Source organism: Ursus americanus, chromosome 7, assembly GCF_024610735.1.
Source record: "Ursus americanus isolate L20-20 chromosome 7, mUrsAme1.1.p, whole genome shotgun sequence".
NCBI lineage: Eukaryota > Metazoa > Chordata > Mammalia > Carnivora > Ursidae > Ursus > Ursus americanus.
The window spans coordinates 14,727,245-14,745,708 of NC_142133.1; the positions used below are offsets into that span (position 1 = coordinate 14,727,245).

An 18,464-nucleotide genomic window follows, 5' to 3' on the forward strand; every position below is an offset into this window, starting at 1 on the left:
GTCAATCAAAAAAAGACAATTATTATATGGTTTCACTCATGTGGAATATAAGAAAGCATAGAGGGTCATAGAAGAAGGGAGGGAAAACTGAATGGGAAGAAATCAGAGGGGGAGACAAACCATAAGAGTCTCCTAATCATAGGAACCAAACTGAGGGTTGCTGGAAGGGAGGTGGGTGGGGGTGATGGGGTACCTGGGTGATGGGCATTAAGAAGGGCACGTGATGTGATGAGCACTGGGTGTTATATACAACTGATGAATAACTGAACTCTACATCTGAAACTAATGATATATGTTGGCTAATTGAATTTAAATAAAAAAAGAAAAAATATAAGTCAGGATATGCTAAATCTCAAATAACTCCCACTAAAGTTCAAGGGATTTGAACAGGGTAACTGCGGGAAGCTTCCCAGCAGAGGTAGAAGTGAGCTGGACCTTGCAGGAATTGTACCGGAGGGAGGAAGACATTTCTGGCAGGATGAAAGCCAAGTTGCCAGACATGGGAATAGGAGCAAGCAAAGCAGCAAATTTGGATCCAAGTTTTCAAGTGAGGTGAGTGCCAGAGATAACAGACTATAGAGCGTCTTGAAGGCCAGGCTAAGGGCCTTGAGCTTTATTCTGTAAGCCAAAGGGAATCCGTTAAATATTTTGAGTAGAGCTGTGGCATATGCAGAGTCAAAGTTCTGACTATGAAATCTTGAGAGAGCGTGGGATGACTGAAGCAGGTGGGATGGAGCCGGGATGACCCAGGAGGTAGCCATTGGGATACTCGGAAGTGTAAGTAGATGGGAGTATTCACTTGAGGAAAGATCCCTCTTAAATTAGTCTATGCTTGTGGAATAAAAACAGTGATTAGTATATAAAGCAATAAAAACAGTGATTAGTATATAAAGCAAATACAAAAAGCAATTTTAAAAAGACCTGTAGAAAGAGCAAGTCAGGCATGGTGACCCTATAGACAGGAGAGCAAGAAGCTGACCCAGGAAAAGAAAGAAAGAAGGTCTCCAGGCAATTCCTTTACTGACAAAAGAGTTCTTTAGAAGTCAGCCCTTTCGACTGAAGCTGTGAAGAGAAATTTAGTTCATTTTTTTCAAATTCCAATGTCCTTTGTGGTTTGCAGTGTTTTCAACTACAAGACAATTTTTCTGCTGTCACTGAAAGCTGTAACGTTTCTTCATACTACAAAGTAGGGTCAAAACAATACCGAAGTGGGTGAGTGTGCTTTTCACCAGAAAAGCATTTTAAGACAGGACAGGAGGAGAGATACTCAAGTAAGAGTTTTTTCATCCCAAGCACTTTAATTATAGTAACAGTCTGAAAGTTCCTAACACCTTTCATGTGAGGTGATCAAAAGCAATTTTATCACACTCGTGGTTTTTATTTATATGCAGAAAACTCTTCAGATTTCAGCAAAGAGGCGCGATTTACTATATATTTGCATCAAAGCTACCAAATCACACACCTGAGAGCAAGTCATATTTTACCGAAAAAATGAAGCCTTAAAATTTTACTGTCATAAGGTTTCTAGTCCCCTCCTTGTATTTTAGTGCTCCTGACAAACATGCCAGGGGAGAGGGCGCCTTGAACTTTTCTGACCCTATTGTGTCAAACACATCTCTCATGTGCTTCATACATCGTCTCAATTCTTTGACAATCTGGTCTGAGGTTTAAAAAATTCTCCACAGAAAAACCTCAACATACACACTGTACCTTCCAGTCACATCTGGAGTCATATATCAAAACTGCCCTCGCAGAGCAGCTCCTGGCTTTCCCTGACCAAGGGAAGCGTTGTCTACCCTCAGGCCTAGGAGCTGGCTCTCCTGAGTGCCTGCCCTTCTGCCCTCAGGTGAAGCCTCATTTCCTCTTTAGGAAACCTACCTCCCTTTCCAGTGCTCTGAGTCCTTGGACAGACTGCCCATGATATCCCATGAGCCCTCCAGATAGTTCCTCACCAGGGTTCAGCCAGCTGTGATCTGCTCCTTCGGGCCCCAATTTGTAAAGTCACGTTTCTTTGCTAGTAAGAAATACGTGTCGTTTAAAATAACGAGGCCCAATTGAATCTGAACGAGTGTGGGGTGAGGCCCTGACATCAGTTCAATTTTTAAAGCAGCCCAGGGAGTCTCCTTCCTGTCGCGGGGCAGCATGGAGTCAGCTCCTGGCTCTGTGACACCCGAAAATTGAGAGCTTCTTCACACCAGCAGCAGCACCTGGTGACTGCCCCATCACCAGGCCACAAAATGAATATACTGAGGTACACCGGAAGCACTGTGGCCATCGTTTGGATGACCAGGAGAAAAAGAGGAAGAAGGAAGGTTTGGAGGCTCAAGAACGTTCAAAGAAGGCAAAAAAAGATGATTGGCCTGAAAGCTGAGCTCTACCATGAACAGGGCCAGGCTGAGAAAATACAAATGGAAAAGACTATCAAAATGCATGAAAGGAGAAGCCCCAAACGAAAGACTGATGGTGAGACTCCACGAGGAGCAGTGCCTGCACCTCTGCTGGATGGGGAGGGACAGTCCTTTCCAACATGATGAAACAAAAACGCCAGGAGAAAGCAGGCAAATGGGAAGTCCCTTTGCCCAAAGTTCGTGCCCAGGGAGAAACAGAAGTATCGAAAATATTCGAACAGGAAAGAGAAAGTACAAAGCATGGAAGAGGATGGTCACTAAAGTCTGCTTTGCTGGAGATGGCTTTCCTTGAAAACCCTCACAGGAGAGATTCGTTAGGCCAGTGGGCTTACGTTGCAAAAAGCCCCATGTAACACATTCTGAATTGAAAGCCACTTTTGCCTGCCGATACTTGGTGTAAAAAGGAATCCCTGATCCCCACTATATACAACTTTGGGTGTTATTACCAAAGGTACTATCACTGAGATGAATGTGAGTGAGTTGGGCCTTGTGACACAAGGAGGCAAGGCGATTTGGGGAATATATGCCAGGTACCAACATCCTGAAAACGATAGAGACATAAAGGCAGTCATGCTGGTTGGACAGTCGTTTCTGACAAGTAACTCCTTATAATGACTGAAGACCAGACACCAATCAAGAAAGCCACCATGACTACAGTGGTTCTGAATGCCACCAAACAGCCCCACATGTCTGCAGTCACCAAGAGAACTATCAATGCTATTGTTAAAATAAAAAAAGAAACAAAAAAACATGAAAAGAGCCCAGTTTTAAACTGGTCTTTATTTTCGAGTCTGTTAGCATCTAGATGTTTCTAAGTTCGAATTTTAAAAAGCAATTATAGAAATATGGTGGTCTGTTTCTGCATTAAGAAGTGGGTCCTCAGCAACGTAGACGTAGAGTTACTGGGAAAACCAGTACAGCTGAAAACACCTTGTATTGTAAAATTGAGTACACCCTTAAATATAGTGCTTAGGCTATGAGACGTCACTTCTGAGATTTTACCTGAAGTCTCTTCCACCTGATTTTTCTTTATTAATCCTAAGAAATGTAGCATTAACACACGGTCACATTTGTTTATAAAGTATTTACACTAAAAGTATGGGAGAGAAGGCATACTACCTTAAATAGGAAGAGTTAAGAAGAATTTAGACAAATCTTTTCACCTCTGATTCTTCATACAGTAAGTTGGTGAATTTGTATTTGAAACATATTCTCCTCTCAATCATGAATAATAATATCTACTTGGATCTGTACTCTGTACTCAAAATATATGGAAAAATACACCAAAATGTTTATATTTTCATACTTTAGAATGGTTAAAAATTTAAGTAATTCCAGGTGAAATAGTTTTAAAAGACTGCACTGACACCCTTAAAGAGAGGTTTGTTTGCAGTTACTTGGATAATATAAAAAAGGTCATGTTTTAGGTTTGTAACCTGGTCAAATCACTTTTGTAATCTGAATTATGTTTGTAGCTTTGAGCTTTAAGGTGTCTGTAATATTACATTAATCTATAATCATGTAAAATGTTTTAAATTCTGTTTATTTTTTTTAAAGTCTGTCTTGAAAGTACGAAACAAAACAAACAATAAAACAGCCCAGATAATTTTAATATGCAGCCAGGGTTCAGACCGCTAGGTTAGAGGATCTCTAAAGTTCTATCATCTTAAGCATTCCGTGGCTTTGGAAGGTATAATGGATTACTAGGGTACACCACATCCCCTTTATTTTCAAAACATGATAACTAGTCCTAGAATGGCAAATAGTTTCAGTTCAAAGACCTACACTCATGACTTAGTGGTTGCTGTCTAGAGCTCTGTGGTGAGGTTTAAGGTTAATCTGGGCTAAATGGGAAAGAGCATTGTTTCAACCAGCAGTGTCTAGTAGGAGCAATGGGGAGAGAGAGGCACTCAAGATTTCTCCTAACCTGTCCTAATCCAAAGAAGAGATGACACAGGAAGAGATCTCAGATAAGAATGTAGATCAGTGCTATCCCTAGTTTCAGGGATGTACTGCTGTGTAACAACACCTTCCAGATTCAAGTGGTCCAGAACAACAACTGTGTGCTCATGATGGTATGAACTGGACAGGGTTTTTGGGAGACCAGCTTACCTCATTTCCAAGTGGTGTTAAGGGAGAGGATCTTGACTGGGGCTGGAGGGTCAAGATGGCATCACACTCCCATCCCTCTCCTTGGTTGGAGAGGCTGGAAAGGGCTTTTGGGGTTGTCTGGTCTCCCTTCTCCAGCAGGGTCTTTACATGGTGGCTCAGAGCTCTGAGAGTGAAAGTAAAAGCTGTCAGGTCCGTGAAAGGCCTGTTACAAGGCTCAGAGAGGCACAGTATTGTGTCTGCAGAATTCTCTTGGTCACAGCAAGTCACAAGGCCAGCCCCAGGTTCAAGGGGAGGAGAAATAAACTCCACCTCTCGATGGGAAGCACAACTCGAACGTCCAGGGAGGGAAGGAATTGTTGGCAGCCATCTTAGCAGACAATTTACAATATCCCTTTCTCCGCTCACCTGATGGATCCTCTTGTGTGGCTATTGGCCTAGAAATCGTATCATAAAATAGGTGAAGAAAGCAAGTCGATATTCCTGATTATCCATTCCTACCTTATGTTGTTTAAATATTATAAACAATACCACATGCATATTCTATTCATGAATACATATATTTGTATCACTGCCTTAGCTAATATCTAAATATTATCAGATAGCATCATTTACTAAGTTATCAGCTTCACCAGCAACTATCAGAAAGAGATAATATGGTTGCATTTTAACCCTATAAACCCTTGAAGGGATTGTATTTTGTTGTATCTAAGAATACTATTGGGGGAAAAAAGAGAGAGAGAGGCAAACCAAGAAACAGACTTAACTATAGAGAATAAACTGATGGTTACCAGAGGGGAGGTGGGTGGGGGGATGGGTGAAATAGGTGATGGGGATTAAGGAGGGCACTTGTGATGAGCACCAGGTGATGTATGGAAGTGCTGAATTACTATATCATACACCTGAAACTAATATTACACTGTATGTTAACTAACTGGAATTAAAATAAAAACTTAAAAAAAAAGAATACTATTGGACAGAGGAAATTAAGAGCACAATAGGAAGGGAGCTGTTTCCCCAGCTGCCCTTTACCCAAAACCCAAATTCGTAGAGTCTCTCAGGTGTCAGTTTCAGGATATTGTGCACAGTCATGAGCTTAAGAGCAGGAAGTGGAACCAGTGACTTAAAATCCGCTTTTAGGAAATTATACCCCCAACCCACCTGACCTCCCCCCACCATGCTGTGTATCCTTAGAGCATCTGTGTCCTCCTGGAGGTTGTATTTGCTCATCTAAGTCTTCTGTCCCCCTCACACCATATGATCCCAAAGACTTTGGCGGTGGTAGACTGTTGGGGGGAGGTCGTCTTTTATATTAATTATTCTTCAAATAGAACCCAGCCCTAGACTCTATTCTTGAAACCCTGTCAAAAACAATGTGGCTGGGCCCACAAGTCTAAGTGGAAAAACTTATTACCAATTGAGTTTCACCTGTTTCCAGGTTATAGTTCTACTGGTTAAAATTCCAAGACAACTTTCTTTGTTATTTAAGCAAAAATGAAACTTACAGAATTTTTAAAACAACGAGACAATTCAAATGACGGCCATGGAGGTATAGCTGACATATTGCTTGTCCTTTGAAGTTTACTGGAGAAAAATGACGTGAATGATGTCATAGACGTTATTACATAGACCACGCCCAATCATTTATCCTACAAATGTTTATTGAGCACTTAATATGTTCCTGACATAGTGTTAAGCACTGAGAAAAGAGAAAAATAGAACTCTGTTCTGGCTGTGATATTCTGAGTAGGAGAGGCAGACCAGATATGTAATCTATTACATTGCATGGGATATCTTATGTAGTCTAATAATAATAATAACAGAAAATATTTTTGTAGCAGTTACCATGAACCAGGCACGGTTCTATACACTTTAACTTATACTAATTCGCTTACTCCTCAGAATAGCTCTATGCTCTAGATTCTCTTATTGTCCCCATTTTATAAATCAGGAAACTGAGACACAGAGAGGCAAAATAACATGACCAAGGCAAGCCTGTCGTAGGTGACAGAGCTGGGATTTAAGCCCTCATGGTTGGCTCTTGGGTCTGTTCTCTTTACGGGCACACAGAGAAGATAGCAGCTAATTTGTGGGAGGGAGCTGGGAATGGTCCTACTGAGGTAGCAATGCTACCGTTTTAAAGGACAGGAGGAGTTGCCCTGGTGAAGAAGGGACATTTGCAAACTTGAGGACAACGTGAGGGCTGCTGAGAATGCTGGTGGGGCTGTGGAGGGTGTGCTGGGGGGCCCGGGGTGGCGGGGGAGGAGGTGGGCATCGATGGTGAAAAGCCCTGTAAACTGTGACCAAGAAGGTCCATGTGGGGCCAGCTAGCTTCCCCACCTCCCCTGTTCTGAGACTCACCTTCTAATTCGGAACCACGTCCTCACAAATGACAGATTGAAATCTGGAAAAGAGAAGTGGAAAACAATTTTGGTTTTCAGAGTCTGGGAACACACATTGCTTTAGCTATGTACATTGCATGTCTTGCAGTGAAGAAAACAGACGAGGAGATAAATGTCACCCAGTAAATAAGTCCAGAGCCAGGCCTCAGACCAGATCTCTGGATTGATTATCCAGCACCCTTTCCACAGAGACAACACAGTCCATCCCCACAACTGGACCCCCATTTGGTTAGTCCTGTGTCCAGAAGGTCGCAGGGACACAGAAAGGATAACTGGAGTTATCCTTTCGAATGCTGTGACCCCATTGGAGGCAAATGCACTCACAATGAAAATGACATTAGAGTCTCATCGTTACTGTAGTCACATCATGACCCGCAGGTCTTGGTGTCCTTACCTGTAAAATAAAGGAAGAGTGTTCTAGAAGATTTCTACGGGGCCTGTCCGGCTCTATTCTTCTCTGCCTCTATCACTGTCCACACATAGCTTCATTATTTTAGTCAACTGTTGTTTTTGGCCACCACGAGTGTCCAGTTCCACTCACAACAGAGCTGAGTTGACAGGCTGTGTTGTCGGAGCTGGAAGCCCGGCGCCTGGGACGCCGCCTGAGGCGTGTCTGTATTCCAGCCGGGTCCTTCCCTTTGGTTTAAGCTAACCTTGAAGCGGCCCGCATTTCCATGTCCCACTGTGGCACCCGCTGTGTAGCCTGAAATGAGATACGTGTCTCCCTATTAATATCCTCACACCGTCTGAATGCATTTTAAAAGCTCACCGTGCTCGGCAACCTGTGGGCCTGTTTTTGTTATTGTTGGTTGGAGTCGTGCGTACTTGACTTAAAAGTTCGCCCCTATTGCAGCTTTATCTGATCAGGGAAGCATGACATAGAGAAGGCACGGGCAAATTTCCTTTGCGAAGTAGATACCCCTGGGTGTGTTTTTCATGCTGGACATCTGCACCAACCCGAATGAGCGGCTGTGGTGATTCTCACCAAGGGGAGTGTGCGTGCCAGTGAGGTCACGGAGAGAGAAGGCAGCGCAAAGATGACAACACGGACCGAGTCGACTGGCTCCAGGAAAGGGACATAGGGCAGCAACCATGTTAACTTGGTTCCCTAAACCCCCGTCTATTTATATGGGGCTGTTCAGTTTTCAACAAGTCTTTGCGTGCCTTCATTCATTTGATCGCCGTAGCACCTAGGAAGTGACCGGGACATAGATAATTCTCTCCAGGAATTTGAGGAAGCTGAGGTTTGGCGAATGGCCAAGGTTACATGGATGGCAGAACTAGAACCCAGGCCTCTCACCTCCTAGTGCGGCACGCTTTCCTCGGCATCCTGCTACCACAACCGCTGGAATTCAAACTTGAACCTCTTGAAGGCGGAGACAGCCATACTCATCAACGTATGCCTTAGGACTTGGCGTACAAAGTCAAGAAATATTTGTTGAATTTCTTGAACTCTAGCTCGACTAATGAGAGAGACTGGCCTTCATGAATTTCCTCGAGTAGGATCAGAAAGGACTCCAAGTACTTATGGGGCCTGCAAGGCCCTCCGTGATCTGGTTCTTGTCATCTTTCTGACCTCAAATCTGACTTTACCTCCTTCTGCTTCCCCTAGCGCTCACTTCACTCTGGCCACTTTGGCCTCTTTGCTGTTCCTTATATGCAGACACAGCCCTGCCTCAGAGCCTTTGCACCTACTGTTCCCTTTGCCCGGAACACCCTTCCCGAGTTGCCTTCATGGCTAACATCCTCACTTCCCTCAAGTCTATGTTCACACCTTACCTTCTCTATAAGGCCTGCCCCAAACACCCTATGTGAACGTGTAACTCAGCCCCTGCTCAGTACTTCCAATCACTCTTACCTTGCTCTTTCCTTCACTGGCATTTTTTCCTTCTGTCACAATGTATACATTTCTTATGGTTTATGATTGCTATTTATCATCTGCCTACAGCTGGTAGAATACAAACTCCAGGGAGGCAGATGTTTTTGACTCACGGATGTATCCCAAGGGCCTCTAAGAGCGTTTGGCACATAGATCCTCAATAGGTATTCTTGAATGACAAACAAATGGGTTTGCAAAGTTTTACAAACATACTTCTATTTGAGACAGAGGTTTTCCTTCTGCCCTATTCAAGGGTCTACAAGCTGAAGCATCATAGAATCATCTCCTTTTGGGGCTGCATGGTTGGCAGGGAACAGAGAAACTGTCCCTTTACTTTCATTGAGGGGAAAAGGAGTGCTGTGACCAGGTGGGGACCTTTTGAGTCTACAAGTATCTACCTTGTGCCAGATACTTTAACATTTTACATTAACTCTAATCTTTCTATTATTCTAATCCTTACAATAACCTTTTCAGAGAAGTATTATTACCTCCATTTTATAACTGAGGCTAAAGATGAAATGACTCATCCAAGATCACACATCTAGGACTCTAGATGGAGTTCTTACAAAGGAGTAAAGGGGCAGATGGAAAAAACAAAAACAAAAACAGAAAAACATATCCTTCATGGTAGATTTTCAGAGGAGCTCTCCCATCTCAGAATCAGGAAGGCATAGCAGCAAGAATGCTACATATAGCAATTGTAGCTATCGAGGAAGGGACAGAATGTGGCCCCAGACCCACTGATGTGGCAACAAACGCAGGAGCCAAGACAGGGATTCAGACACATGGGCAGGCGCTGAGTTCAACGGGCATGACTTCCTCTAGAGCCGGGCCCAGGCAAGTGTTAAGCAGTGGGGCAGTGGCTGGAGAAGGAGGGGGTTTCCCCAACGTTGTAGAATCTCAGTACATATGCCAAGCCTGGGTACAGGTCAGTGGGAGAGCTGGCATCAAGCCCCCAGACATCTGAATGGAGCAAGCAGGAGTCTTGGCTCTTGGGGGGCTGCTGGGATCCTAGGCTAGTCACCAGGGCAGGACCCGGAGGGGGAAGAGCTGGAGCTCAGGCAGGAGGCTAGTGCTGTGCTCAGCTACCAGACAGGCAGGACGGGTGACTGGTAGTCTGGGGACACTCAACATCTCCCTCCTTATCGTAGGCCTGGTTTGGGAATTGGGGACAAGCTGGGCCAAAGGGGGGAGAGCCAGAGTAAGGGAGCGTGAAACAGCCCCAGCTGTGAGAGAGAGAGAGAGAGAGAGAGAGAGAGAGAGAGAGAGAGAAGGATGAAGGGCAGGGGCGTCAGAGGTGCCCAAAGGCCTCTTCACAGGGAGGAGTGGCTAAGCCTGGTTCTTCTTTATTTAGCAAGGTATTGAGGAGAGAGACTGCACAGGCTTTCAGAGTCAGGGTCAAAGCCCAATGTCATGGCTTTAGCGCGGGGGGAGTAGTTACTCTGTTTGAGCTTCAGTTTCCTCACTGTTTCCTCACAGGAGTGCTACAACAGCTGAAGGAGAGAGCGTGCGCAGAAAGCCCGCACACCTCACACGCACACTGACGGGGCCTAACCCAGCCCCTCTCTGAAAGGACCAACAGTCGCGACTTCTCTCCCGTGGCCCTGACCCTAGCAGGTGGAGGAAGGGAGACTGTAGTACACCTCCCACCTTACAGCCAGGCATCTCCCCCGCCCACCTCCATCTCCCGTGCCCACGCCACCCGGTGCCCAGCCAGAGCCGGTTTATTTGAACTAAGAATTTTAATGTAAATATGCAACATCCCTTCCCCTCTCCATCCACTCAGGGGGCAAGAGCATGTGTCCGCCCCTGTCAGCTGCAGCGAGAGTGCCCTGTGTGCAGAGATCCTATCTAGGCCGAAAGGAGCAGAAATATTAGATGAGGCTAAATAAGAAAACACAGATTATTGCTGGAGACCCCTAAGGCCTACTTTGTCTGGGCAAGAGTTTGTTTTACTTTTCACAGAATTTATTTTGGCTGCAGCCAGATTGATGGTGATTATATCTGAAATCCCTCCCACATATCTGTCACATAAACACTTCGTTTAATTCAGGTTTGTAAAAAGCTATGGGCCAATAGGGAGCCAGTTCTCCGATTAATTAGTAGACGCTAATGCTGGGCATCTCGTCACACGGTCCAAAGGCTCTGAGTCTGAGGGTCCAAGAGGGGGTGGCAGGCAGCCTTCGTTCTTTTCTCAGGAGTTTGATCCCTCGGCCCATAAAGGAAACCAAGGAAAAGCTGGAGGGGAAAAAAAGAAGGCCACTCTCTGTCTAGCCTGGCTGAGGAGAAGGATTCCAGGCTGTGGAGTGGGTCAAAGTCACCCATCGGGCACAGACGAGGAGGAAGGGGGTTCATACAGATTTTGAAGTGGATACAAAATAAACCCCAGGCGTCCTCGAAGTTTCTGTCGATAGCATCATTGGATCTGATACCTCCTGGGAAGGGGAAGGGCCTTAGGGGCCAGTGGCTGGGGCCCTGTTCAGGCAGCCGTAGGGGGGTGGGGGGACACCGGGCCTGAAGCCTTGGCAACAACAGCTCTGATTCCCTGAGACCCCCAGACCGCCTGCTCCCCAGTGGCTGCTCTGGCCCTGCCAGCCCCGGGCAGGATTTCCTTCTGTCTGATGGGAGTGTGCCCCTAACAGGCTGCATATGCCTGCCAGCTGTTGCTCTCCTTCTGCCCCTGCAGCCAAGACAAGAAAAGCATTATTTCCTCTTGGCCTTCTAATCTCCAGGCCTCTCTAACTTCACAAGGCCGGCTTTGGGCACCATCAACTCAGCGCTTCTCTGGGGCGAGTTCCCCTTTGCTCAGAAAAGGCTCTTTCATTCTCCCCATCCCATTTGCCTTTGCCTTTGATGTGGAGTTCTCCCACTAAGGGGCCGGGAGTATATAGGACTTCCAAGGGGGTGTTTGGTTTTTGGAGGCTTTATTTGCATCTGTACTGATTCGGGGGAGGCTGTTCCCTCTGCATGACCAGGCCCACGCCTGGGAGGAGTCCTGGCAGCCCAAGAAAGAGCACTTTTTGAGTGTGTTAGTCTGGTCTTATATGTACCATCTCATTTAATACCAAAAACCCAGCCAAAGAGCTAATTTTTTAAAAATGTATTTACTTTTCAAAGACCTATTTTTGAATCCCATTTCACAGATGAGGGATCTGGATGTACCGGAGGGAACCCAGCCAAAAAGAGGCTGAAACAACCCTAAACCCCGTCTGTCTGAATCCACATTCCATGCAACGCAGTGCTTTCCAGAAAGGGCTCTGGAACTGGAAGGTGACCGTTTCCCCCTCTTATCTCTGTTGTGCCGCTCCCTAGGATGACCTGGGTCAAGTCCCCAGCCCGCCCTGGGACTTAGTTCCCTTCTGTGTAAAGGAGGGGTGGGTAGCACCTCCCAGGCGCTGCCTTCCGGGCTGCCTGCCTCTGGTCCACCTCCAAATAACCGCAAGAACTGGGCCGTCCCCAGCTCTCAACCTGCAGTCCTGCAGGCCAAAACCCAGCTCCAGCCAGATCCCGTTACTAACCAAACACTTGTCTTTCTTCCTGACTGAAACTGAACGTGCCTGTTGCTTGGGGCTCTTGACCAAGAGAGCTCATTTTTAACCCCTTCACAGCAGCTGGTTTTTTTCCACAGTGCATGAAACACAAGGCACCGATGAGGCAGATGTTACTCGGCCTGGACTTCACCTGGGGATGTCCTTTCGAAAGCAGCACACACCATTGGCTTGGCCAGTCCTAATTTTTCACTCCTATCCTTTTCTCGAAATGTTACTTTGAAAGTGCGATTCCTGTTCCGCTGACCTTTTTAAAACAAAGTGCACCATTGTTTGGAGGGCAGGAAAGGAGAGGCTGGTTTGGAGGGGAGAGAGGGAGGCCATGGGAGTCGGGGTCAGGGGTCACTCTTTGGCACAGGCATGTGTGTTCCCCAGGGTGGAGCTGGGGAGGGCCGGGGCTCCTGGGAAATGCCCACCCAATCAGGACGCCCCAAGTCTGTGAGGCACTCCCCATCTATTGCTTCAAAAGACCCTTCAAAAGGGTCTTTTGAACATTAACTCCTTGTTCCTCATGACTCTCCTCTCGGGACAAGACTGGAATAAGAGTTTTGTTCTCCTGTACTGATTTTTATTGGCTTCCAAGATTTTTAAACTCCATCTACAGAGCCAAAAACAAACAAAAACCAAAACAGAACAAAAAGCAACCTCAGGGGACGGTACTGTGGAGACAACAAGGATCCAAATTCCAAAACTCTTGGGTTCACCCCAGCCTTAAGGATGTGATAGTCACCCTCAGGAAACACAGAGCACGGGCCTCCGGGCCCAGAGGCCTAATTGTCAGACTGTGTTTCCAGATGCAAGATTCCTGCCTTTGGCACAGACTTTTTCTATAACAAACCCACTTTGGGGTCATTCATCAGTGCATAAATACACACCTGGGAGGTGGGGGACAAGCCCCCATTTTTCTGGCTTTATAAATACGGAACTCACATTTCTCCCATTGACATTTGCAAAAGAATGATCGATTAGAGGGCTTTGCACCATGGAACAATTTCAAATAAACGAGCGTCGTCTGGTACATGCTATAGTTCTCCACACCCTGCAGAGGAAACGGGTCTTTCTTTCTAGCCTCTTCCTTTTAGGTGGGCAAAAGCAAAGACCTAAGCCCAACAGGGGTTCTGGCTTCAAGTTTTCCACTCAGTGAGGTGGCAGGAGGGGGAGGATATGCCAACTCTCAGTTCTACTCAGCAAATGGGGGAACTGGAAGTCTGAGACACAGAGCACGGAGGCCTCCACAAACTCCTGGGGGCCAAAGAAATGGAAGTGGCTGAGACTCACTGTTGGGCGACTTCCCAATGTCTGTTCCCCAGCAAGAGGGATCTCGGGCCACCTCTGTCTGTGGGACAAGTTGGTGGTTGTGCAAATGGAAAGATCTGAGAGAACCACTAATATATTAGTCTGACCCAATATATTGTCTGCATCTGATACCTGGAATAACATTATCGCAGACACCTTTTGGATCAACCATGTTACCTGTTTGTGACATGGTGGGGTGCACCGAGAGGAGGTGGGGTGCACTGGGTGGAAGTCAGGGTGCACTGGGTGGAGGTGGAGGAGAATTGGTACAAGAAAACTGCAGCAGAGCCAGTAAGAACTCAGAAAAGGCCCTAGATTTCGATCTGAACGTTAGTGGTCACCTTAAAGAAGGCAGCTCCAGGCAATGTGGAAGGAGCATTATAAGTCAAGAAGTGGAAACAGTGTGTATGGAGCCTTCTTTTCTTTGCAAGTTTGGGATTGAAGGGAAGGTGAAAAGCTTAAATTATTGCTAGTAAGACAAGTGAATGAAGGATTTGGGGCAAACTTCTAGGCTTTTGGGGCAGCTCACATGCTCTGCTGTATGTGAAAATACTGTCAAATAGGAAGCCACACAGATGAGATTTTGGTGTTCGGCTTATTAGCTGGTGGGATTGTTGAGCCAGCGGGTGGGAGAGACTGGAGCCTTGCCTGGTCGGCTCTCCAGTGCCCTCCACCCTCTGAACTGCCATGACTGCTCGGGGTCTCGCCAGAACTTCAGTGACTGGCTTCTCCACCTCGGCACTACCTGCCCCAGGAACTGAGGCCTGGAACCTTGAGTGCCTGGGACAGAAGGTGGGAGCCAGGACCACTGAAGGGACTGCAGCCACCACCGCCCCCCGGTGAGCCCTCTTCTCAATACCACGCAGCTGCCTAGCTCTCGAGCATTAGAGGGAAGACCAGCATGGTGAGGGGAGGGCTAAGTGAAGCCAGTGATGGCTTGGGAGGAGAATTCGACTTCCCAGGAGGGGACTCTCTTCTTGGAATGCCCAAGAGCCTGTGTGACAGTGAGATTGAGTGGGAGGCCACAGCGGCCTGTCAGATGGCAAGCACGCTTCTGGCCTGCCTGAGGTGGAGGGTGGCTGAGCGGGGCTGGGGGCGTCCCCTAACTCCAAGTATGTGCCTCTTTCTTTCAGCTCCTGAGAATCAGGAACAGAGTCAACAGAGCCAGGGGCCTTCAGCGGGTGAGGATGGCCAGGATGCAGCGCAGGGCAGAGCCACCCATGGGGACTTCTGATGCCCCAGCCCCGCCTGGCCTGTTCCCTCTTCACGCTCAGCCCGTGGTCACCGACATAGCTCACACCTTCGAAGTTGTATCGTTTTGGCCCCTCTGCAGGGGCACTGCCTACGTGTCACCATCACATTTGCTCCACAGATATGGAGACTGGTGCAGCCAGGGGGCTCTGCATTCATGGCAAAGAGAGAGCTAGAAAGAGACAGAGAGAGAGAGATGAGACCAAGAGAGAGAGACCTCAACTGAATAACAAGAGACCTTACTGCTAACTCAATGGCTTAGTTTCTCTGTTTGTAACTCCTCCCTGAGCATGCCCCACCCCCACCTCTCCCCATCCACCCCTCCCCCATCTATCCCTCCTAACCCCCCACCCGGTCCACCCCCTCCTCCCTGTCGGCCCTCTTCCCCCCCAGCCCACCCTCCCTCCCCCCTGCCCCCAGTCCTCTCACACCCCCATCCACCGCCACCCCCTCCCGCCCACCCCCCTCCTCCCAGTGCACCCTGCCTGTCTTCCTGGTCCCTCACCACCACACAGCTGTTTCAACCTAACTCAGGGCTCCAATGTGAACCAACCTTTGATTTGAAAAACACTGCTAATAACCACCGTGGCCCCTTAAACAAATGTCATTATCCACAGACAACAGACACCAACACACATATGTAGAGATAAACACATGTGTGTTCTGTCTCCCAATCATTTTAAATAAACGTTACCACAACACAGCTCAGCTATGTAGACTTTTTTTTTAAAATCAATATTGCCTTGAGCTAGCAAATAAGGAAGGAAATCACTGAGAAATGCATTATTCATGAGCTTGCCAGAGTGCTGATGACTGGCAGTGATAAACGTCCCAGAGGGAGCGAGCGGCAGTCAGAGAGCTCGGTATCAAGTCAATCTACCCAGCCTGCTTCCTGTTTTCGGGAGCAGGGATATCGGCTCTCATCCCTTTTCTCTTCTGCCTCGTTTCAGAGAGTGGGATCTGTGCACCTGTGGGAACTGAACTTGCCTTCTGCTCGGGTCAGAACGGTGTGGGGAGCAGGATGGAGCGGGCGGGGAGAGACCCGAAGTCCCGCAGGGGGAGACCCGATGGGAATGAGAGTTCCGTCCTCTGCAGTCCTTCAGCTCACACCTCCTTGTGCGCCAGAAAGAATCCTTGTCTGCTCTCAAGAATTCTAATTGCCAAAGGGAAATCATCATGGCACAGTAATCAATACAGAGCCCTTGCCTAATGGAATTCTGGGAGAGGCTCTCAGAAGCCCAAGCACAGAGCTAGTCAGGGATGGCCTGGCTACCTCATCCCTTAGCCTTCCTCACAAAAGCAGGCCTCCAAACCTGGGGAAAGGAGGAGGAGGAGAGAGGAAGGGCTGGTGGGGCAGGGAAGCCTGCGGCTCCCTCACAGATCCCACACTGGCCCATGGAGTCACCTCAGGCAAGCGGCCCATTCCACCTGGGCTTCTGAGCGTCCTTCCCCTCCAAAAAGTAAGAAGTCAGGAAGCCCACAGTGCCAGGAAGAGACTGGAATTCTTCCGAAGTGTTGCCTGAGCTGGAGTGAGAGAATGAGAGAGAGAGAGAGAGAGAGGGAGGGAGAAAACTGAAGAGGAAGGAAAAACTGTCGTGTTCCAATTAAATTTCAAATGATTAACCACAGACTCATGCATAACGTATATGCACCTGAGAAATGTGTTATGTAGATGAACACAAAGTTCCAAGGAGCACTAGTTTACACACTGTCACACAAGCAGGGGGTGTGAATCCCAGAACAATAAGCGCTGAGCCCAAATAAGACATAGAGATCACTGGAAGAGGGGACAATGCGTCACTTCTAGTCCTGCCGAAGCAGCTACAATCATTTTTGATAAGCCACTGGAGGAAAGTAAGAGTCTGTTGTCTGGTACAGTTTCTTACAAACCCCCTGCCCCCCCCCCCCCAAGACTCCTCGCAGGCTGGGAAGCTGGGACTTGTCAGATGGCAGGGTCCATGTCAGAAATCAATGGAAGCAGGTCCCAAAGAAGGGAGTGGGGAGAAGAACCAGGTCCAAGGTCCAGTCCTCCAGCTGCCCAGGTGGCAAGCAGAGGGAACTGGACTGGCGTCATCCTCTTTCAGTTCTGGCCAAATAGGGCTCCTGTCTCAGGAGCAGGTAGCTTTCACAAAGCTCACGCACAAGACACATGTCCTCCAGCCTCTGGCCCAGATGTGGCATCTGAGAGGCAGAGCCTGGGAGCAAGAAACACAGCAGTAACACATTACCCACTGACAACCACGGAAGTGCTACGGAAACGGGTCCTCTGTCTGTTTTCTTTCCGGGTCATGAGTCTGGGTCTGCTGAATATAGGAATGGAGGTGACACACAACAACAACAAAAATGCCCTCCTTCCTTAAGAGTCCCGGGGTGTACCTGGTGTTACAAAATAGCCTAGAATAATAGAACATAAGGGTGGAACAATTTCCCCCTCAGTATAGTCACTAACATACTATGGAATGACATTATTTTGGTTAAACATATATGTGTCTCCCTTCCCCCGCCCCAAATTTCCTGTCTGCAGTCCACCCACACACATACTTTACCGAAACAGAGCTCTAACAGCCCAGGTGGAATGCCCAGATGAAGCTCTTAGAACACCTGCTTTTCAAAGGCAGCTCGTTCTTTGTGGCTAATTGCTTTAATGGCCCCATTTTTGCACCTTTCCCTTTGCCACATAATTCTGTAGTTGCTTCCATAAAAGGAGCAGAGTAGATTTCCCCTTCCTTGACTCTGAGTTTGGTCATGCACCTTTGTTTGGCTGATAGCAATGACTGTGTGCCAGCTCCCGGCCTGGCCCCAGGGGTCTGTGGGATTGCTCTTGCTCTCTTCCGCCTGTGCCACTGCGGCAAGAACATGCGCAGGCTAGCCTGCTGAAGGATGAGAGGCACATGGAGCAGAACCGAGTCCCCCAGGTGCCCCGGACCAGACCAGCCTAGATCAACCGAAGGCCAGTCAACCACCAGACATGTGCGTGAACAGAAGTACCGGGTTGACTCCCAGGGGACCCCAGAGGGGTGAGCAATACACACTTATTGTCGTAGGCCATTTAGGTTTTGTGGTTGTTCGTCATGTATCATGCAGTATTCAGAGGAAACAGAAAACTGGTAATGTATAGTAAAAAGAACAGGAGCCCGTCATATTCATGTTCCACTCCTACCTCCGCCGTTTTTCATCTCTGCGAACCTGAGTCCACTACACAACTTCTTCACTTTAGCCTCCTTGACGATGGAACAAATAACCTCGGAGTGTGATTATCAGGATTAATAAAGACAGTATATGAAATTCCTAAAATAGCATCTGGCACATGGTAGGTGATGGGTAAACGATGCTTCCTGTACCTGGAATCCTTTACCTGATGCACAGAACTTCCATCTGAGGCTAAGCAGTTTGGTGTCTTCATTTACAAACCTGGACAGTCTGGAGTCCGAGCTCACCAGGATTCCCTAGGCATAGCGTCCGTCCCAACGTACATGTGGTTAGCAGCCCACTGCTACACTTAGTGACATAGCACAGACTTCTCTCCAATATTCCAATGTCTGTATCAATGGTCTTCTACAGCCTTTTCAAA

General features: G+C 47.5%; 1 protein-coding gene and 1 pseudogene across 1 annotated transcript in view; one reads left to right on the forward strand and one right to left on the reverse strand.

The window, feature by feature from the left end:
* Positions 1-18,464, reverse strand: part of LOC123785892 (uncharacterized) — a 191,587-nt gene that overhangs the window by 54,075 nt on the left and 119,048 nt on the right. The window contains exons 3-5 of the mRNA XM_087863366.1: positions 7,314-7,622; positions 6,879-6,921; positions 4,521-4,683 (exon numbers count right to left, since the gene is read on the reverse strand). The gene's annotated coding sequence lies outside the window, so the exon portion shown is untranslated. The remainder of the gene's footprint in view (positions 1-4,520; positions 4,684-6,878; positions 6,922-7,313; positions 7,623-18,464) is intronic.
* On the forward strand, positions 479-3,020 carry LOC123786137 (ribosome biogenesis protein NSA2 homolog; annotated as a pseudogene).